Source organism: Leptodactylus fuscus, chromosome 8 (assembly GCF_031893055.1).
Source record: "Leptodactylus fuscus isolate aLepFus1 chromosome 8, aLepFus1.hap2, whole genome shotgun sequence".
Classification (NCBI taxonomy): Eukaryota; Metazoa; Chordata; class Amphibia; order Anura; family Leptodactylidae; genus Leptodactylus; species Leptodactylus fuscus.
Window position 1 is genome coordinate 24,384,277 of NC_134272.1, and position 23,698 is coordinate 24,407,974.

At 43.6% G+C, this 23,698-nt stretch overlaps 1 protein-coding gene across 1 annotated transcript in view; it reads right to left on the reverse strand.

The window, feature by feature from the left end:
- Positions 1-23,698, reverse strand: part of SPAG16 (sperm associated antigen 16) — a 587,076-nt gene that overhangs the window by 296,325 nt on the left and 267,053 nt on the right. The window lies entirely within an intron of this gene.

Here is a 23,698-nt window from a genome sequence, read left to right on the forward strand (position 1 = left end):
TGGTATGGGTCCTCAAACTGCAGCCCGCGGGCCACATGCGGCCCGCCAAGCACTTCTGTCTGGCCCCGCCGACGCCGGCAGGCGTGCATTTATAATGAAGCTCCTGGGGAGCTCGGGCCAGGCCATGGAGCGCACTTCACTTTACCTATTGGAGGGCACCGCTCCCGATGTCTGTGCGACCTGCTCTGCCTCCGGCCCACTGTTTAAAAAGTTTGAGGACCCCTGGTTTATGGGGTCCGTGGGTAACCGATTTTTTAAGTGGATTAGGTTTCCGTTTGAGAGGGGGCTCCAAGCGGACCCCTAGTGCGAACCTTGTGTAACACTGCACATCTTGGGATATTTCAAACTGAGAAGAAAGGAAGGACTCATATGTATATAAAACATTAAAGAGGATCTTTCACCACCTTCTCCAATTCAAGTTCTTATGATATGTTAATAGTCACCGCTCATCTGATTCCAGCACAGTTGGAATTTTCTCTTGCCTTTACCAGTCATGGGTAGCAAGTACAGTGAGTTTTGGTGCCTGATGTGCTATATATGCTCTGTAATGTCAGGAGGGCGGTGTCAGGCATTTCATCCGCTATTCCAATTAGAAGAGTCAGTAATGTGATTGAGAGCTGGAGCATCAGGAGGAAGTTGAAGAACAAGATCCCTCCTCTTTCCCGGTCCTACGCTGTGCAAATCTGAGGGATTGCCATATATGTTAGTAACTAAGCTTGGCCGGTGCAAAAAATATAATTTACCCCCTTCCCCCCAACCCCCTTAATAAGGCTAGAACTTCACTGCAACACTTGTGAGTTGCACTAAAATTGGCATACATAAAAAAATTAAAAAAAACAAAAAAAAAACAACTATATTAGACAGGGAAAAAACAGAGGAAAATGCTTTGGTTTAGAGATCGGTGACCATGGGAACGGTTAGATATGAAAATTATACAAAGGTAAATAGGAGGAATGAGTTTGGGAATGTAATAAAAAGCTGAAGCGCACATTTACCTAATATTACCTTAATGTGTTTCAAGATCCACAAGTGGAATATTTTTCGACTGATTTGATGGCGTTTATCTGAGTAGATAAACATCTGTACAATACGAGGCTGATAATATTTGGTATAAGAAACGAGGAAAAGACCGACATCAGGAAGACTAGTATAATTTAGGGATCACCTCCTGCAGCACCAGAATGGTTAAAATCACAGTAGGAAGGTTTCGGCAGTTCCCATCCGCCCTAATCACGGTCATTTTCACAATTTGCTGCTGTTTGGCATGAGCTCCTATTGAAAGTATTATGAATTGTGTCTCTTTTCTAGTCAATTCTCTCCCTGGAGTTTCCATATCACAAATGATTGGCTGAATGTTCTCATCATTTTGTTCCCTCAGGTCTCTCCCCACGACAACAATAACTTCAAAACTCAAGGCTCGCCTGGCTTCGGGCACTAAAATGGATCCAATCCCTTGTTGCAAATTGCCTTGCTTCTGCGTTTCCAACAGAGATATCAGACTGGGGAATCGTGCAGAGATTCCTTGAGAGTGTCTCCGGCTGACGAGAGCTATCTAGCTGAGACACCTGGCTGGCTTCTGTGTGCTTTATCATAGCCATTCATCAGGCTCCATTACAGAGCTATCTATACGTCTGTAACAGAGACGAGAGGAACTGAAAATTAGAATGTGCCGAAGGAGAAAAAAAAAATGGCACTTGAGTCACATCAAAACTCTGCACCTGTCCTTGAAAATAGCATGAAATGATATATACATGTAGTAACTGGTCTTCTTAGAGATCTCACATTAGCTTCACGGAATGACAGTACTGTATGCGTGCAAATGAATAACATTTTGCAGTCCAAAGTCCCTCTCAAAACAGGGCTGAGCGACCTAACTGGCACTTAAAGGGAATGAGTCACCAGAAAATCTCCTATTTTGTAAAACTAATTTTATATTATATGAACTAATATTTTTTGGCCAATTCAGTAGGGGTTTCTTTGCAGCAGTCATCTCAATTTATTGCACTGATATAGACAGTATTACAATAGAAGGTAACACCTCTATAGATGATACTCATAGTGACCCATTATTGCACCCACTCCTGACAATACATGATATCACAAATCTCCAATAGACCCAATTGATTTGGCTCCCTACAATTGTTCCCTACATGAGAGTGCTGTAAAGCATATCACTAAATGCTGGTAAAAGAGCAGAGGAGAAGCTCATACAAGATGGCAGTCCCATAATTTCGTATAGAAAATAGAAAAAGAAAAAACAATATTATAATAGTAACATATATAATATAATAAATAATATATGTGCTATATAATAAAAAGCTATCAGTATAGTTACAATAGTAACTATACAACTTGGTGATACATTAAAAGGAATGCATGAGCAAATTGTGTAGTTACTATTACTGATCATTTTTTATTATTCATCTCTTCTTCTTTATGATAATTTTGCTCAGAGAGCATAGGGGGCGTTCCCAGTGTTCAGAGCACAGCGTCGTCATCATTCCCAGCACCGCCTCTGTCTTCTCTTCCCGACGCCTTCATTGTGTCTCTCCTTCTCTTTGCCGACGAGCGCCACTTTGAGAATCGAAATCCCGCGCATGTGCAGTTGGCTCTACCACTTGGGTTCGCAGTGAAGAGGAGGACACAATGGAGGCGTCAGGAAGAGAAGACAGGGGCAGCGATGGGAGCAGTGGCGTAACTACCGCAATAGCAGCGGAGGCAGCTGCCACAGGGCCCGGGACATTGGGGGCCCGGTGACAGCTGCTACCGCTGCTATCATTATACTCGGGGGTATTTTCGGACCCCCGAGTATAATGATTGGCGGACCGGGAGAGGTAAGAAACATAAAAAACATGTTACTTACCTCTCCACGATCCTGCCTGACGTCCTTTCTGATGTCTCTGACGTCACATGAACCCGGCCTGCGTCCCGGGTCATGTGAAGTCCGACGTCATTAAACAAGGACGGCAGAGGAGAAGGCAGCGGAGAAGACAGCGTAGGAGCCGAAGACAGGTAAGTAACAGTAGTTTTTTATGTTTTTCTCCCCCCCTGGGTCTCTGATTATTATACTCTGGGGTCTGAAAAGATGGCGATGAGATGAGATGACGATGCTGTGCTCTGAACATAGGAGAAACGCCCCCTGTGCTCTGTGAGCATAATTAACATAAAGAAGAAAAGATGAATAATTTAAAAACGGAAGCCGAGATGAGTAGCCTTTATAAACGTGATTTTAATTTCATGATTAATACTGATGGTCTATACTTAGAAAAAGTCATAAATATCTAAACCTGTAGGGTCGGACAACCAGGAAATTTACAGACCAGCTATTCGAAATGAGAACTGCTTTCGTATCACAGGACACTGACATCATGTTCATATATTATTTGTCCTATTTACAGCTCAGTCCTATTAAAGAGAATGGGACTGAGCTTCAATACTAAACCAAACCACCAAACAATACATGGCACTGAAACCCATTAATTCATGGAAAGCCCCTTCAAGTATGATTCTTCGGCACAGTTAATACATTGAACAGATGTAAGAGTCTAGCTAACACTACAATTCTGTTTGTTTTAAGGAAATTGTTAACTAAAGGGATGGAAAAATGCAGACAGGTGTTAGTTTTTCTAAACCAATTTTCCAACTCTCGGGAGGACCAAGCATGTCCATATCTTACGTGAACAGCCCACTGATCTCAATGGGAAGTGTATAGCGCTTCATTTCCCCTGAGCTGGCAATGTAGGGAGAAGAAACACTTTGTGCCAGGTTCACTTTATCGCTTACGTCCCAGCAGAGGAGCGCCATGTGATCAGCTTAGTTTAATGCTCAAGGTTGAAAAGTATTTTTAAATTCACAATAACATTTTTATCACCAACCTGTGAGTTGTTAAAGCATACCTCCGCATATAAAACAACTTGTCATATATGAGTAGTGCAGGTCAGTATGAGAAACTTTGCAATATCTCTTGTTAAAGGAATATTTTTCCTTCTCCACTTATTAGGCTGCTGTCTTCCTCCTTACCTTCACCCAGATTGTGCATCATCAATAGCATCCCCATCAGTCTTTAGTCTCTCAGACTGAAGTCTATGGAGAGGGGAGGGCGGAGGAGAAGACTGCCGACAGCAGATTTATTGCCTCATTCTGAGCAGTGGTGGAGTCATATCCTGAAAGTTAGCAGTGTCAGAAAAGTAGACCAGCAGAATGTCATGTAGGATATTGGAAGAATATGCAAATCTGACTTCCATGATGTAATTAGGATGCCAGTGGCTCAAGTATGCACACCAATAGAGGGCGCTCACTGAGAATGTGCAAGTCTATCTTCCATGATGTAATTAGGATGCCAGTGCCTCAAGTATGCACACCAATAGAGGGCGCTGACTGAGAATGTGCAAGTCTATCTTCTATGATGTAATTAGGAAGACAGAGTCTCAGTCAAGACATCCAATAGAGGGCGCTCCCTTTAACATCATGCCGACCTTCTCAGAGGCCTTTGCAATGATGTTGGGATTATACCAGATACAGTCTTCTCAGCCAAGGACAGCTGTTTCGTTGTATTTGCATCTCATCAGCTTGGTGCAGAGAGGACTGATCTGGCAGAGGTGAGAGGCTTAGACAGGGTTACGGGGATATCGTCACTCCATAGGGAGAGACCACCATTTAGGTGTGTGGAGTCTTATTAAGCCATGAGCGCTCCACTGTGCAAAGGAACATGGGAAGAATATGCAAATCTGACTCTGTCTTCCTAATTACATCATGGAAGATAGACTTGCACATTCTCAGTCAGCGCCCTCTATTGGTGTGTATACTTGCGGCACTGGCATCCTAATTACATTATGGAAGTCAGATTTGCATATTCTTCCCATGCTCCTTTGCACAGTGGAGCGCTCATGGCTTAATAAGACTCCACACACCTAAATGGTGGTCTCTCCCTATGGAGTGACGATATCCCCGTAACCCTGTCTAAGCCCCTCACCTCTGCCAGATCCTATATTAAACGGAGTATGGACAGGGACAGGGATATAATATTATCACTGGTGCAGCCCCATCTGGAATATGGATTTGCGTTCAGGGCATCAGTTCATAGTAAGGATGTCCTAGGTGGGAAAAGGTTCAATGGAGAGCCACAAAACTTATAAGGGGCATGGAGGACCTCAGTTAAATCTGTTTAGTCTGGACAAGAGGCACCCAAGGGGAAATATTGTAATCCGTTTGTGTATGTTTTCGACCAATTCGTTTTTTTTTTTCTTCCCCCTTCTTCATTCTGTGCAGATTGCTATCTGTTTGTAATCCATTTTCCATAGACCTCAATATATATAAAAAAAAATTGGTTGCTGTCCGTGTGGAATCCTTACGTTTAGTACGGAGACAAAGTCCTGCAAGTTCTACGTTTCTCTCCGCACAAAGAAGCAAAAATCAGACGGAAGTGGCCCAAACTGAACGCGAATTACTTTTAAAACCCATTGAAATGAACCGGTTTTAATCCAGACTGTTCAAAATCAGTTTTTGAAGATTTCAAACACGGTTTTCGAATGGATTTGCTGAACACAGATGTGAACCGGATCTTAATGACAAACTGGAATCCTTGACCAAATTTGAGCTAAGGTCAGGCTAGGTTCACATGTGCGTTGAGTCTCTGTACGGAACTTCGCCACGGATTCTGCTTAAAATCGATGGAGAGAAAAGACTTGCAAGGAGGATTCTTCTCTCCTCCGGTTTCAGTATAAAAATTGGTGGAAATTTTACTTGGAGAAAGTATAATTTTCCTCAATTTCAAGCAGTCTACGCAATGCTGCAGCCTTTCAGGGTACAATGTAGTCCTTTGGAGTTCTCAGGTACTTTTATGGTACAATACACATCTAAACAAATACTTGGCGGTTATTTTCGGAATAATGGGCGCAGTTTAGATGCACATTATCTACAAGCTCCGGTGTTCTATGGGGTGTGGAAAATAGTATCAATGCCATTATTGAACAAGTTGTCTTGGTTGGGATTTTACAGCTCCTAAAAAAATCAGATCTTGAAAGCAATTCATTGTAGGTTTCTGGATAAAAATAATGAACTGAGAAAAGTTCCAAAGACTGAACAGGGCATGTTTACTGAGCTGGATGGATTGCGAGATGCCCCCCCACCCCCAGAACCTCATTACACAATTCTTTCAAAACCCAAGAAGTCTGCGACTAATCAAACAGCATGTGGCTTGTAGATGAATATTTGTTTAGCCGCTTCATCTCCACGCAGTCTACTGTAACACAAATGCTATTATTATTTGTAATGTACTGCCACAGTGCCCAATTACTTTAACACAATAGATGCCAAAATCTCATCACAAGGCTTCACTCCACTGCGTGACATTATTTTGAGGTCTAATGTAAATCCACTAAGCCTCTATGGAGCTTTAGGTCATGGACCGATCTCAGTACACACCAGCAGAACAATTATTAATATGGAGGGGGAGAAAGAACAATTATTAATTTAATTATATACCATCATTTATATCACTAACCACCAATAACACATGGCAAATACAAATGTTAGTCTCTTCAATAGAAGTAATTGTTTAACTTGTGTCATTACAATGATTTGGTTTGGCTTTTTGTAGTGCAGGAGTGAAGCTGCAGTTCCCTGGAACCACCACTATATAGTGGAAGGCGCTGCATCAGTACTCCTATTACTTGAACAGGAGCAGAATATATGCATTTCCCATGTAATACAGCAGCATACAACACCTGAAGGCTTCCATAACAGCTGAAGTGTGTGTGAGGTCTGGGGTGTAGGTGACTGGGTGGCATTTTTCATACTAGAGCCTTTAGTAATTTAGGCACAGTTAGTGCCAGCCGGGAAATGAATCAGATTGGTATTCTGGTTAATAAATTCCCCCCATTGTGTCACAGCAACATGCCTTTGAACAAATGAGGTTGAGAACTCTAAATTCTCACAAAACTAATTTAACATGCTATCACACACACACATACAAACATATATATATATATATATATATATATATATATATACACACACACACATACATACACACATACATACAGGTTGAACCTCAAAAAAACAGATCACCAACTCATGTTGTTTTGAAAAGCGGCTCATCTTGTGACTCACATACCTAGACCTGTTTACCATAGATGGAACATGAGGAAGGACACATCTGTATTTAACACTAATGCAGAAACAGTCTTTGTATGGGTGTATATTTTACTTCTCAAAAGGTATTACTAGACCTGAGCATTACAGCATATATGACTGGTTGTCAACTACATAGTCCAGTCATATTAATGTGACCACCGCCTACTTTTGACGTCAATGTTAAATAACCAATCACAGAAGGCACGTGTCATCAGCCATCTGGGTGCACTCATCATTGTGGAAGGCACGATGGATCAACACAAGTATGCATCTATCCTTGCAGACCATGTTCACCCCTACATGCGAACTGTTTTTGCTCAGGATGATGGCATCTACCAGCAGGACAATGCGACGTGTCATAAAGCTTGCAGTGTACGTGCGTAGTTCGAGGAGCACCAGGATGAGTTTACCGTACTTCCTTGGCCAGCAAATTCCCCGGACTTGAACCCAATCGAGAATCTGAGGGACCACCTGGATCGGGTTGTTCGCGCCATGGATGCTCAACCGCGTAACCTAGCGCAGCTGGCCACGGCACCGGAGTCGGCATGGCTCAACATCCCAGTGATCATCATCACAACATCCCCTCTCTTCCTGCACGTCTCGCAGCGTCCGCTCTGCCAAAGGTGGTTATTCTGGATTTTGACAGGTGGTCACATTAATGTGCCTGGACTGTGTATATAATAAGGGTTGGTCACGGAGGTCTGACCTAGATATAAGCTTGACTAGTGTATAATCTTAGCTGAAAAATTACAACAGTGCAACAAATGATCCATATTTTCCCATCTAACCTAAAAACTACTGTCTCTCTAATTCCTCTCCACTCCCTTTAGCCACTCTCCTTAGGCTTCTATGGGCAGCCGATCATCTGATCCCTCTGTGAGCTGACGCTCCATTTTCTCTCTCAAGACACATTTAGCAGATACTTTACAGTGATTTAAGTTTAGGTGGACGTGGAAAGACTAGAGAAGCCCGATAAATGGCAAAAATGGCATATTTCTCTCTAAAAAAAAAATGCTACCAATCTTCTGTACTTGTTTGTACTATTGATTTATGCAAAGTTTTTGAACGTACAGTCACATTTAATATCATCAAGGTATTCGGATAGCAGAATAGAGTTTGCAGAAACAGTCTTTGTATGGGTACCATTATATTTTACTTCTCAAAAGGTGTTACTAGACCTGAGAATTACAGCATATATGACTGGTTGTCAACTACACAGTCCGGTCATATTAATGTGACTACCAGGATCAGATTATCGGCTGCCCATAGAAGCCTATGGAGAGTATTCAGATATATTTTCCTGACATACTATATAGCAGAACAGAGTTTGGCAGATGTAACAAGGTTGAGACTGTAATCTGGACAGCTTATTATATCAAAGGCTGCAAAGAATCCAGGTTGTAGAAGGACATGTAGGACAAGGTCTCCACCATCCCCCTCACATCATCTTCCAAATTAAAATGCAAAATCATGTAATGTATTTTACCATAGGACTGGAGAAAAGTAGCCATGTTTTTCGGAATACGGGAGTCATCACAGCTATTAGCACTTTTGCTGTACGGACATGCCCATACTAATATACACAAGACTGTGCAGGTCTAACTGGGTCACCTGCCAAACACTGAAAGAGTTAATGCCGCATACAGCTGCTCCAAGTGCCGACAGCCTGAACTAATGGGACCACAACATAAAGGGTCATTTCGTCTTCCGTACCGCTACCGATACTGGATCCAGATAGCCAACCCTCTGCATGTGACTTATCGCCTAATAGCATCGAAATACAGGCACACGGTTTGCTAACAAGCTGCACCCACGGCAGAATCTCTCCCTGGCCTATCGTAGCATTAACCTTGGCATGGCGTCTGCTCAGGATTCCTGGAGAGGCCTATTTAGAATGGAATAATGTCCCTTCCATCAAGGTGTCAGAGAACTATAAGATATTAGTTTACCGCCAAGCGCTGAACATCTATCCCTCCTTCTGACAGTGATGGGGCCATTGTGTTTTGATTTAGATTGACACGGCTAATCTGCATGTGAGATACTGGGAAATTGAGAGTACTGGAGTTATCCAAGCTCACCGATAATGACAAGAAACTAATCCAACGTTTAATACGGAATATTGTGACCTTAGATGGAAGTGATGCCTCTTCCCTCAGTAATAGTTTACGCGTCTTCCAAAATGCCGCATAGATAACTAGGATACAAAGCCAACAAACTAAACTCATGTGCTGAAGGATAAAAATATGAAATGCATATACGGAAGAGGTCAGAGGTCACTCAGCAGCTTGGATGATTACAGACGGCAGGGAAAAACAAAATTAAAAATCTGAGACATTTTGTTTCCTCGGCACTAAGCAGAGAAATAAATTGTTTATCGGGAATAATCTTCACCATTAACCAGCGGCTTTTTCATCTCTTATTATTTATCAGCACTTGGTATATGGCAGTTTAAAGGGGAACAGTCAGCGCCGCACCTCTCATGAGGCGACCTGAAGCGACTGCTTCAGGCGGCGCTATGCCGGGGCCCCGGGGGAGCGGCATTTTTACTGACCTAAGCCAGTCCAGGACAAGCTGCCCTGGACTGGCTTAGCGTCACCGTCTCGGCAGCCCGGCACGGGAAGCGAGCGGTAGATTGGGGAGGCCCTGTGGACGCAGCGCTACTTTAACTTACCTATTAGCAGCGCTGATACAGCGGTCACCCTTCATGCTTAGCAGAGAGCAAGTCCTCTCCCTGCCTGCTAACACCGCCCCCTCCTCACCACACGCTGGGTGACGTGGCCATGTAATCAGGCCCGCACCCGACACGTGTGCCTGCGTCCTACGTGGGGGGGGGCTCTGAAGACCAGACAGAGGACCGGACCAAGAAGAACAGGGAGCTGCAGGTAAGCGGACACCGGTGGGGGAGAGGGGGTTAATCACTACACAGCGTGGGGTCCAAAAATTGAAACAAGTTTTGGACTACATGCTGTGTAGTCAGGGGTGAACCTAGCCTTTTTGCCGTGGGGGGGCGTGGGGTGGGGGGGGGGGGGGTTGGGATAGGGGGGGCGGCTTTCTGTCGTCCGCCTCAGGTGGCAAAAAGGCTAGGTTCACCCCTGGGAACAGTCATCCCGAGCCCCTGCACGAAAGCTGCACAGTAATGTGCACTCACTGCACTGTCAGCCAGGAATAGTCACGGATGCGATTAGCGTTGCAGCAACTGCGTGGCGCACTTCAGAATGAAGGTTGGAGGATTTGGGGGGACTGGTTGGGGAATATCCTCCCTCGAGATTTCTCATATACATGCCAAACATCATATGCTATTATCACTCTCACAGTTTGTTTATATGGGAATAGAGAAAACAAAAAAACTGGGAAGGAATGGGAACGCCACTGGATGGAAACCAAAATTTAAATAAATTAATATTCGTTTATTGGTTCCAAAAAGACAGGCAGAGAGTGGCTACGCGTTTCGACGCCATACCGGCATTTTCTTCAGGCCAATATAGAACGTGCTGTCCAGCTTTAGGAACCGACTTTGTCTATATGACGTCACGTCTCCCCGCCCTGTACCCTCCCACACTCTCCTAAGCCACAAGCCCCGCCTTCTTCCTAGCTCTTTAACACTAACCTGGGAGGTGGGGGCAGCGAGGCAAAAAAGAATAAGAACACCGGGCACCAGACCAGCCATCTCTGCAGGTAAGTAGCTACTAGAGATGTTAGTCTCCCATTAGAATGAATGGACTCAGCCGGCGCGCAGGGGGTTAAGGCTGTGTGCCGGCTGCTTCCATTCATTCCTATGGAACCGCAGCAGAGCCTTCAAACTGATTCGCCGTTCGGAATCCGATCTTTTCCGAACACGATCGCTCAACCCTAGTCCTCATTGGTTATGATGAACCTTTGCTTGCTATGGATAGAAAAAAACAAACATTATATTCTTTCATTGGACCAGGGAAGTGCAGATATAAGATGCGTACATCTGTGCCAAGTTTCCAAATGAGTGTCTTCCCTATGACGATGTTGATTAATATTTTGGCAGAGATGCCAGAATTCTGGAATAATTTGGACCAAAATCCTATCTAATAAGCTTTGCAATACATTTATCAAGTGTTTTAGACACTATTATGACTTGTAGGGGTGCTTAAGATGCTCCACTGTGCACAAAAAAACTTGGGAACTAAGGTCCGATTCACATCTACGCATGGGTTTCTGTTCAGGGAGTTCGCTTGGGGACCCCCTGAATGGAAACCTAGTCTGCAAAAAGAGTGGCTACCTTAGGAAACCCACAAAGCCCATAGACTATAATGGGGTCCATGTGATTTCCGCACAAAAAACGCGGTGAGAAAAGTACTGCTTGGTGCACTTTTCTCTCCGCATTTTGCGGAGAGGGGAACGGAATGATCCCAATGCAGATGTGAACCAGGTCTAATCCAACTAATACATGTTGCAAAGTTAGACTAGACAGTCTAATGGTGCACCAGATTGATCAAACAGCATTAGGCACTGGGAAATTGGGTGCAGTCGGAGAGCCCGGTGCTAGTGTGGACCTAGCATAAGTTTGCAGTATTAGTAAATATGGCCCATAGGTGCATTATTGTACCGCAGCAGAGGGTTGTAGTATATACTATCATTATTATAAGATTTAGAAGAGGACAGGTCCGAGCTGTGATTTTATATGATCAAACCAGATTTGCACAAACTTTCAAGCTAGACGTGCAGGAAACCCTTTAATATTGCAGGTTTTTATCTTAGCCGTGCAGAGTATCGCGCAGATTGAGAAGCTTTCCATGCATCCATGCACCGAGGGCTCTGCAGCCATGTGTTCGGGAGACAGCTCATTTTACAATACATGACAAGCATTATGGAAATGGATAGTGACAGAAGAAAGAAATGTGTTCTCCAGCAGCGGCTCCCATTTCCTCACCTCTGCACCCTGCTCAATGAGTGCATTTTGGAGGGGTCACATCAGGCTTAGACTACCTGTCTTAATAATAAAAGACCCATTTTATGGCAATACGCTGCCTCAGCTAACAGCCCACACAGGGGCTTCACCTGCCGGACTAACCATTTATATTTTATATAGCAGCCAAAAGCTTAGCGCACAAACCAAATCATTTACAACAGTAAAACTGAACACAGGAGGCGATGAACGTCCTCCCAAAGCGTAAAAAGAACCATAATGCAACGTTAGCGTATAACACAGCGAAAACTCTGCAAAGCACAGAATGACTCAAAGGGGTTATCCAAGGCCTACAATAATGACCTTTTGTACAGGTCTTCATTCTAAGATCAGCGGGAGTGTAGGACCCCTGCTGATCAGCTGTTTTCCGCACAACATACGGAGCCCGGAGTAAACAGCTCAATACACCGTGCAGAGACGTCAACCTGGGAGAATTTTAACAAAATACAACAACTGACCTAAAATTACCGAGAGGATTCACTATTCTATTTATGTATCATATATACAGCTTGTGTCATTGCCTCCAGTCATCTTCATGGGAAGTGTTTCTCTTACAACGCTGTAGGCTTATTATTTAAAGGGGTTGTCCACTTTTAGAGCAATAATGAGAAACAAACATATTGTTTGTACAATAAATAGATATACAATTTTCCAATATACTTCCGGTATCATTTCCTTGCGGTTTTCTAGTGCTTCTTTTCATTCAGTTTGTTACTTCTAGTGGATACAAGTCTGGTCATGTGATGCACAGTCCATGGTCATGTGATATACAGTCCATGGTCATGTGATGAACACATAAGTGCACAGCTCGTTAACAGGCAGATGTCTGATTATTGTGCTGTGACTATAACAAGCGGCACCTGTGTCCTCATCACATGACCATGGACCATAAATCACATGACCATGGTCAGAGTTTCATCCACTAGAGGTAAGAAGAATGAATGACAGCAACAAGAGATCAAGAAAACTGTGAGAGATTGATACAGAAAGTATATTGGAAAATTGTACAACTTTATATTATACAAACCATAACATTTGTCTCTCAATATTGGTCTGAAAGTGGACAACCCTTTTAAGCTAAGTGGAAAAAACTCCCATTGAGCATAATAAAGGCAGTGTCTCAAGACGTAGACCCGGTTTGCCTTGGATATATTATCATTAAAACCGGATCACACCTAACGAAAAAAAAAAAAAAAAAAAATTGAATAAAATGTTAAACAGATGGGCCATCCCGCATACGTCGTCCTCCTCCTCCTACTACTATTTTTTCATATTTTCCTTCCCCGTCTTCCAAACTTCATAACTGTTTTTAATGTTGGGGCTCTTTATTTGTGGGACACGTAGTACTTTTTATTATTACCAATGTTTTGGCATGTATGATTTTTTAGATCACTTTTTATTGCTATTTTTTGGGGAAAGCAAAGTGACCAATATACATTCATTTGCACATCGTAGTTTATTTTTTCTTTTACAATGTTCACCATACGGGTTAGGGCAGGTTCACACCAGCGCCCGATCTCCGTTTCGCAGGTTTCCTGCCTGAGAATCTGGACAGGAGACAGAAATCGGCAGGCAGTTTTCAAACCCATTCATTTGAATGGGTTTAAAAAGTGTCCGCCCATGAGCGTCTTCTGCTCTCCGCGGCAAAACTTTTTTTTTTTTTAACCGGACACAAAGTCAGATATGCAGAAACAGTTTCGTCACGGAGACCAGAAGACGCTCATGGGCGCTCACCGGTGGACAGTGAATGCCGGTTTCTGTCTTCTGCATAACAGAGATCGGGCGCTGGTTTGAACCCACCCATTGAATAAAATTCTATTTTGATAGTGGGGACTTTTGAAGGTGTTTTTTATTATTTATTCATTGATTTCAACTTTTTGAACTTACAGTGTTGTACTATGACGTGGCTGAGCACTAGCTGTACACTCAGCGCAATGTCATAGTACGCCACAGAGCGGGAAGGGGTTAAACAAGGAAATGCCTCATGGGCTGCTACACTACTCCCCCTTCCCAAACCAGAGTCAATGGTGTTACACCGGGTTTTATAAAATCATACATACAAGTATGACTGTATCCCTTGTATTGACAGATGTCGCTGTCCTTCATAGAGATGTGCGCTAGTCCTGCTTTGTGTTGTTCTAGAATGGCGATGAATTGTAGCAGTGCGCACAAAAAAAACTGGTTCATGGCTAAAGTGACTTTGTTTTTTAATTTTTTAAGAAGAAAAGCAGGTCAGAGTTGTACATGTCTGTATTATAGCGATATTATTAGAAGCTGAGGGCTCACAAAAAAAATAAAAATCCTGACTTTTAGGATACAATGAATTAATTTCATTTTCGACATTCCTTGTATCTTTAATGTTTTAAAAAAAAATTGTTTTCCGCCTGGAAATGTAAATATTCTCGTTCACATCCGGACCCTGAATACTTCTACATACTAATATTTTACAAAAATGAAACGTGCATACAATAGTTCAGGCCATTTTCTGTGTGGTAAATACATCAGCAGCACAATGTGTCTGATAATAGGAGACATTGTGACATGCCCCCCCCGCCCCCCGACCGACCGACACAGAAGACCTCGACCGACCCCCTCCTACGCATTCCTGCGCGCTCTATAATGCCGCGTAGTGGCCCCTGCACTGCACACAGTATTATACCCCATAGTGGCCCCTGCACACAGTATTATGTCTCTTAGTGGCCCCCGAACACACTATTATGTCCCTCAGTGGCCCCTCCACACAGTATTACCCCCATAGTGGCCCCAGTACACAGTATTATCCCCCATAGTGGCCTTTCCACACAGTATTATGCAAAAAAAAACCTCTGTTACTCACCGATCTCCCGGCTCCTACGCTTTCGGCCTCCGAAGTAGTCCATCTTCAATTATGTCAGACGTCACATGACCCGGGACGCAGGCCGGGGTTATGAGACGTCAGACGACTAGGCCGAAGCCTGCCTGGATCGTGGAGAGGTAAGTAATAGTGATTTTATGTTTCTCACCTCTCCTGGGCCACCAATCATTATACTCGGGGGTCCAGAAAGACCCCCCCCCCGAGTATAATGATAGTGGTAGCGGCTGTCACCGGGCCCCTAATGTCCCGGGCCCTGTGGCAGCTGCCTCTGCTGCTACGGCGGTAGTTATGCCACTGGACGAGATACAACTAGGCACATGCATATGGCCGTATCCGTATATTATCTGCAATTTCAAGTAGTATATGGACCCATTCATTTCTATAGCCACATACACACATCCACAGGTTTTACAGATCAGTGTCCTGGCCGTTGGAGCCATCCGTGAAATATGAAGCAGGTCCTATTCCCATTCTTATGTGGAATACAGATTCATTTTTGGAGACAGTGAGATCCACTCTCGTCATGTGCATGTCTTACGTATACATTTCAGCTGAGATACAAGAACATCTACCTATAAAGGACACAATTGCTACTACAAAATACAAAAACACTGGGAAATTCTTTTCTTGGATCCTGATCTCAAACAAGTTGTCTATCTCTCTCCAGCTCTCACCCATCAGAAAGGGGCAATCTATTCAAGAATGGGCAGTACACAGTCACTATGAACTACGCACCAGACCTATCACTTGGCTGGACTACAAAAATAACACGTTGCTATCGCTGCAGGGAGTTAGTCAAATGCCCATGTATCATAATGGGCAAAATGTGTCAGTAATGTGACCGGGCACACCAACGACATAAGGGACTTTATCGACTGTAGGTCTTGCAGAGTTATCTACAAAACCATGTATGTGTGGCCTTCGACGTTGCGCATCAACAACATACCACCCTTTGTTCCAACTGTTGCTCTTTTCTATCAGGTTTTCATGATAATTATTGATCTATATTCATCTATTCATTCAGCATCGCTTACACAGAGGAAATTGGACGCAGATTTAACCCAGAATCTGGAGTAGATTCCTTCCAGAATCCATCTTCCATGGCTTTGAATGGGAAGCAGAGATCGCAGCAGCACGTGGAAAAAGGAAGCGTTCTGCTCGATCTTGCTACAACTCGAGGCTCCCTACTGATAAACAGGAGCGGGATGTTGCAACGGAATGCTGATACACTGCGTCGGCATCCTGTCGCGGCTAGACCACAGAGTAAATGATGGCGGTGGAAAATGAAGAGGAATTCCTCTTAATTTTCCGCCATGTGAACATACCCTTATAGGATAATAGTGTCTGTCATGCTGTATTGGTCACGGATCCTGTAAAACATCAGTAGGGGGGATTCACACTACTATAAATATAGTCCTTTCGTCTCATCCGTTGTAGGATGACAGGAACGGACTTAATCACTGATAGAAAGACCGTATTCACCCAAATGTAAAAAACAAGATGGCAGCTTTCTTCCATCATGTTTGTAACTTGTGTCTACGTTAGTCATTGTATTGGTGTTTAACCCCATTGCGCTCATCTGTCCTTAGGATGAGAGTTTACCAATAGTAGTGCGAACATAACATATCAGATGGGTAAATATATACATCTACTTCTGCTAGCCAATATGTGTAAGCACCCGGAGTCACAATCTTACAATGCGCCATTGTTGCTGTTTGGCATGCCAAGAACATACGTCTAGCCTTGAGCGGTCTTGACATGTGCCTCTGCAGTGTAACTATAAGAACCTTGTCGCCCCTCTTAATGCAAAACCTATCCAATGCATTAAAATGTCAGAGAATATTTTCCTCCTTTGATGTTCATTTAAAGGGTCAAACAGCAACATCTACAATTTCAAAGGCGACCTGGTCTTGTGCTGAACTCAGCAGAATTGATAGCATCTACCTGCTCACAAATTCAAGCTAGGTAGTCACATACTGAAACACCAGAACGGGTTCTCGGCTGCGTACAGGAAAGGCTGTGATGCTATGCTTGGTTTAGCAGAATTGTGTATATAACCAGGCGCCAGTCAGACAGAAGCGAATGCCAATGTTATTGTTTGCAGCAAATGTCGGCTGACTAATTCCATACAAAGCACCACATGGCATCAGAGACCGTACGAGCTGCATGAAGAAATACCGGTTGGCGTGCTTGTTTTTTTTTCCTTGTCTGCTGCTTAGTAACTGAACCAAATGATCAAAACCCTGGCCAGACGGACTTAAAAAAAAAACATGCTGGCATCAGGAAGCCAGGAACAGTCACCTGGGTAGGGAAGATGTCCCTGGCATGGCAAAAAAAAACATCTAATGTCGAATAAGAAAACAAGCAAGTGCGTCATACGCGGGCTCTTTAGTCAATGATGCAGCAGCAAAAATAAGAGACCGTGTTTTGTGAATACAAATGGATCAGGGGTCACTCAGATCCACAGACAACGGCCTCAAGGGGCACAAGATTTTCATATATTAGAAGATTTTGTACATCTTATTTTCTGCTGATTTTCATACCGAGAAAAATAAACGGCAACTTATACTGAGATAATATACTAACTGGAAGCTAGCACAAACTGAGGAACAACCAGGAATCGCTGTGCGCTTCTAATAAGAAGGGTGATTGGAAAAAGAGGGTTTAGTAAAAACATGTAGCAAATGAAAAAAAATTATAAAACTATGCAGTATATATGATAGACAAAGGGACAAAGACTGTGAAGGAATGGGTAAATGAATCCATAGTAAATCAGGTGATCATGTGACCATAATCATTTAAGGGGCTGTCTGGATGAAAAAAAAAAAAAAAATCCCACTGTTGAGTCCATAGTATTTGGGTGATAATTAGAGATGAGTGAACAGTAAAATGTTCGATATTCGATATTCGTTTCGAGTAGCCCCTCAATATTCAACTACTTGAAACGAATATCGAATCCTTTTATAGTCTATGGGGGGAAAATGCTCGTTTCAGGGGTAGGTAACGTTCGATCAAATTACACTTACCAAGACCACGAGTGAGGGTCGGGCTGGATCCTCCGAGAAATCTTCTCTGTGCAGCGTCCCCACGGCGTCTTCCGGCTCTGAATTCACTCTTCCAGGCATCGGGCCTGGGCAGAGCCGACTGCGCGCATGTCCACACTACAAGCAGACATGTGCAGACGGCTCTGCCCAGGCCCGATGCCTGGAAGAGTGAATTCAGAGCCGGAAGACGCCGCGGGGAAGCTGCACGGAGAAGACTTCTAAAGGTAGGAGAAGAACCAGCATTGATTGGCCGACTGTATAGCATTCGGCCAATCAATGCTGGTTCTGCATCGAACTTTTCCATTCGAATAGCGAGTGGTACTCGATCGAGTATGAGTATTTCGAATACTGTAGTATTCGATCGAATACCTACTCGATCGAATACTACTCACTCATCTCTAGTGATAATCTCATGTGGCCAAAAACTTGACAACTTGCAGCAGCCCAATGGTGGTATGATGTTGTGGTTGCATGATGGTCACTGTATCTGCAGTCATCCTGAGAGTTAATAGAGAGAAGTCTCTTCTTTATGCATGATTATCGATTGGCGGCTACAAGGAGACCATCTCCCTAAAATCCCCAACATATCTCTTTATTACACTGACAATCCATTGATAACAGGTAGTTCTTCACTAACCCTGTGGTGTAAGCTCCAGGGAACAGATTGCTGCAAGGTTCACCAGAAGAGCATGGGTGACTGCTGGGGTTCATAGCAGTGAGACACTATGAACGAGTCTTAGCGGGAAACCTTTAACAAAACTTTGGATTGTCCAATGCAGACAACTCATTTTCAAGGTTCATGCACATGACCAACTTAAGTAATCGGCCATTTTCTTGTGGCCTATGGGCTTGCGCAGTTGACTCTGCCCAAGGCCTAGAAGTTTGACCTGCAGCACCAGAAGAAGACACGTGAAGATCCCGTTCCTGAAGATGATGGAGGCGGCACTGGAGATTTCTCTTGCAGCATTGGAGACGCCCCCAAGGCTGTTTGAGCGCTGGGGACCGCCCCCAGTGCTGTGAGAGAACTAATTTGCATAGCGTCGAAAACCGGATTATATACTGAATGGCGGCGCAGAGAAGACATCTAAAGGTAGGAAAAGAATAGCCTTTCTTAAGTCACAGTCACAAAAAATAGCTTTTTATGATCCTTTAAGTGAGCAATAATGAATTTTTAAATAGTCTGCTTCTTCACATTATTTGGAATCTAAAATTAAAGTGCTTTTTTTGGCACCCTGGCTCCTGAAAACGTCTGGTTTCTAACATTTAAGGCTGTTTACTAATGCTTATCGAGAGCAGACTGAAATGGACTCTTCCAGCGTCAACTGGAAATGGCATTTTGGAGTTTGATAAATTGAGTCCTATTAATGTTAATCTGCTTTTCCTGGCTAAGACGTCATTCACTGAAGGCAGAAATGCTTTAGCTTTGTCAGTTCAGGAATATTTCCCAGTGAGAGCCGGAAATGCAGAAAACTGTCTGACATAAAAGTGCAGGCCATGCAGGATAAACCATCATAGGAAGAAAGCTATATACTATATGTAGAGCAGAGGGAGACCATAGAATCTGGAAAACCCTGCAGATTGGTGCAGTATTATATGTCTGCTCCAATATATCTAAAAGTCGTCATACAGGAAAGGTGCACTGCACAGGGTGGTACCATGGAATCAGCAAATACGAGTTACCCATAAAACAAATATAAAATGTTTCAATATACTTTCTGCATCAGTTACCGCACTGATCCCCAATCTTTCATGCCCCATGGACCAGTTCCAAGGAACACAGTTTTCCCATGGCCCAAGGCAAGTGGATTCAGGGTGTTGCTCGTAAGAAAATTTATTTGCTTGGAACTACCATTAGTTAGGTGTAGGGTGGCAAGTGGCGGGGCAACCGGCCATGTGGACTCAGCGGCTCTCTGCTACTTTCACGTGAGACTCTGTGAAATGACGGATTTCCCAGCCATTACTTTATGCTGGGAAGGCATCATACATAACTATTATTCTAGGAGTCCATCCCCCAGCAGAAGATAAAGGTCAGGAAACCTAGCATTACCACAGACACAATCTCACGTCTGAGACTTGGTAGTGTGGAAGTGTAGCCTCCATTGAGCAGTGCAGGGAGTGGCAGCCAATCAGGAACGCCCTGGCCGAGAACTAGATCAGTTATATCCCAGCCAGGGCGCTCTTCATTGTCTGCTGCTCCCAGCTCCGCACCTCCCATGAGGTGACCTGAAGCGACCGCTTCAGGCGGCGCTATGCCGGGGCCCCGGGGGAGGGTGGCATTTTTGCTGACCTAAGCCAGTCCAGGACAAGCTGTCCTGAACTGGCTTAGCGTCACCGTCTCGGCAGCCCGGCACGGGAAGCGAGCGGTGGATTGGGGCGGCCCTGTGGATGCAATGCTGCTCCAGCGGGCGCCCCTCACGCTTAGCAGAGAGCAGGTCCTCTCCCTGTCTGCTCTCTGCCTACTAACGACGCTCGCTCGGCTTTCTGACGTCCGCCTCAGGTGGCACAAACCCTAGGTTCACCCCTGACCTCATGACACAAGTAGCTAGATATGTCCAGTCAAGAGAAATTGTAAGGACACCTCTGTGCCCCTTTTAATAGGAAATACTGTGGAAGGCAACACAATAACGTTGCGTTTCAGCGCTGGGAGATCTGTTACTAGGGCTCTTTAGACTGTGATTATATTCTAAATATCAGAGGCAAACACACTGACAAGAGATGAGAACAGAGGTTTACTATTGCTCCCCGAAGTAATCAAAAATCATCTAATTTGTAATAAGTCAGTGACACCCTCTGTGATTCGCAATATGAGGCCTCTCGAGATATGAAAGCCACAATTATCAGTGAAAAGTCAGTTTATAAACAGGATTTAATCATCTGACATTCAGGAGTCTCTGCATGGAGCGGAGTAGCCACAGTACACCTGCATTAGAGTCACTGTCCAGACATTAAGCGGTGATGGATGCCCAATGTGCTTTGAGACTTTTGGCTGTCAAATTTAGTTCTGACCTCCTCTCATGCCTTCATTAATCCGCTTCTAATCACGGAGCTAGATGTTATTCGGGACAGTCATGTGCTCCAAGAAACAGATTTCATCATAAATTTTATGTGAAAAGGTCATAGATAAAAAGTTGGGGAAGAGAAGACGAGTATGAAGATCTATCAACAGATTGTGCAGCCTACTCAGTATATCTAGATTATTATAGTATAATTTAACTGAATACAATACAATAAATCAATAGGGATCATGCACTTGTATGGACCCTAAATATAGCGTCCATTGGCGGGGCTGAGGAGTTGGAGACGGGCGCAGTTTTGAATGGAATTGGAAATGAGATACTGACTCTGACCTCAAAATACAATGACTAATTATAATAGAATGATCAATATTTTATCATTATGCAGATGCATCGCTTTATTGTTTCGGTCTGACAATTGATGCCAGCCATTTATGACGGAGTTGAAGCAGGAGATGGAGTCGGGGTGTGGAAAAGTAAAGGAATCGGAGTCAGTGGATGGGCCAAATGACTCCATAGATCTTCCCATATGGACATCTTTTTAATACAGTGCCATATGAAGGAACTATAAGGCCAAAAGAATAATGGAGATGTCCCAACTTTGAAATATTCCTTCTAGTGGTGAATACCTCTGTAATAAGTCATGTAGGGAGGTACGGCACAATAACAATTGGAGATAACAGAATTACAGAAGGTAACTGTCTACTTTATCCTCAAAGCTGCCCCAGAGCTATACTACATGAAGGTGGCTGTAGATCCCAAAACCACAACCACCAGACCCACTATAGAAGCAAAACATTTGTACCTAAAAAACCCCCAAAAAAAACACATGGGGCAGTTTTATTACTATCGCTTTAGACTAGAGATGAGTGAACACTAAAATGTTCGGGGTTTGAAATCCGATTCGAACAGCTGCACACTGTTCGAACGGGTTTCGAACCCCATTATAGTTTATGGGGGGAAATGCTCGTTTCAGGGGTAGGCAACATTCGATAAAATTCTACTTACCAAGTCCATGAGTGAGGGTCAGGCTGGATTCTTCTCCCTGCGCAGCGTCCCCGCGTCCTCTTCCGGCCTTGAATTCACTCTGCTAGGCAGCAGGCCTGGGCAGAGCTGACTGCGCATGTCCGCTTGTAGTGCGGGCATGCGCAGTCAGCTCTGCCCAGGCCCGATGCCTGGCAGAGTGAATTCAGAGCCGGAAGACGCCGCGGGGACGCTGCGCAGGGAGAAGACTTCTAAAGGTAGGAGAAGAACCAGCGTTGATTGGCCGACTGTATAGCATTCTGCCAATCAACGCTGGTTCTGCATCGAATTTTAACTTCGAACAACTAGTAGTACTCGATCGAGTACGAGTATTTCGAATACCGTAGTATTCGATCGAACACCTACTCGATAGAGTACTACTCGCTCATCTCTACTTTAGACCATTGGCACATTGGCACATACATGTTGTTGTAATGGCATTTTTATGCCATGCTTGCCACTTTGCTTCACCAGATTTATAACCATTTATGCCACTTTTCCGATGTATATGATATGAGCCGACGTAAATTTCAGTATAGGCGCACAGACTGCTGGAGGATGCAATTCATCGAATATCAGTACAATCTACTACTGGTTCAGGACAAAGCAAGAATGCCGTTTGGAAACAAAGCAAAGCGCCTCTTCTATAGTCACACAGAGTTCCTTTACGTGCCATAGGGCCCATTCACCCCAGCACAATATACAGTATATAGAATAATGTCCCTCCTTAGTTTTAACAAATTGCCAAAGTAATGCCAAAAAGAGAACAAGAGTTTCTTCCATCTGCCATGGTTTACTCTTGGGGGACATGATATAGGTAAGCTATAGCAAAGTTCAAAGAATGGTGCACCATGGGATAAACTGAATGGAGGACTGATTGGTATGGGTATATTCAGCACCAATAACCTTCACATTTCTTACACCATTCATTTTAGCTATGCGATTATATGTAATCCCCCAGTTCTTATACAGTTGTCAGTCTCATTGTTCAATGTGAAGCACCTTGTTTCCGCTTTGCTAAGCTTCACCACCTTCCATGTGCCATAAGGTAAAAAAAAATAAAAAAAATTAGCACTTCTTCAGCAATGCATGGTAAACCCTTACAGAGGGAAAATGCTTTCTAATAAATGTCTGGAGCTGATCGTATATCAGATGTGCCCCATTGGCCTTCTCACTATGGGAAGGAGTAGTCAGCAGTCTTCCCGAAACGGTTACATTTGTCCTTCCACTGAACATACTAATGGCTTTCTCTTTCGTATGGTACAGCATGCAGCGCCACATGAAGCTTTGATTAAAAATGGTCACAGAAATGGAGAAAAAATACAAATGTTAAACTTCTTTTCACAAAATTTAATAGCCGTGTTTTATATGGAAGAAAATATAGCAGGCGAAAGCCAAATTCTATCTTACCAAATGTAACTAGAACATTGTAGTATTGTGTTCCTTAACAATACAATACAAGTATTGTATTCGATCTGGTTTTTGGCAGTATTTGTGTCATTACGAAATTTAGCAAAAATTTAACAAAAATTGTGGATCCTTTCTCAGCTTGACCCTGTTTCTCATTATGTACAGTGTACAAGGAAGAGAAAATAGGAATTATATAACGCACTTGGTGTCATATAAAGGAGGAAATTTGCGTCTTCCATATTACACTAAGGTTCTACTTTCCGGAGATATAAGTGGTTTTGGG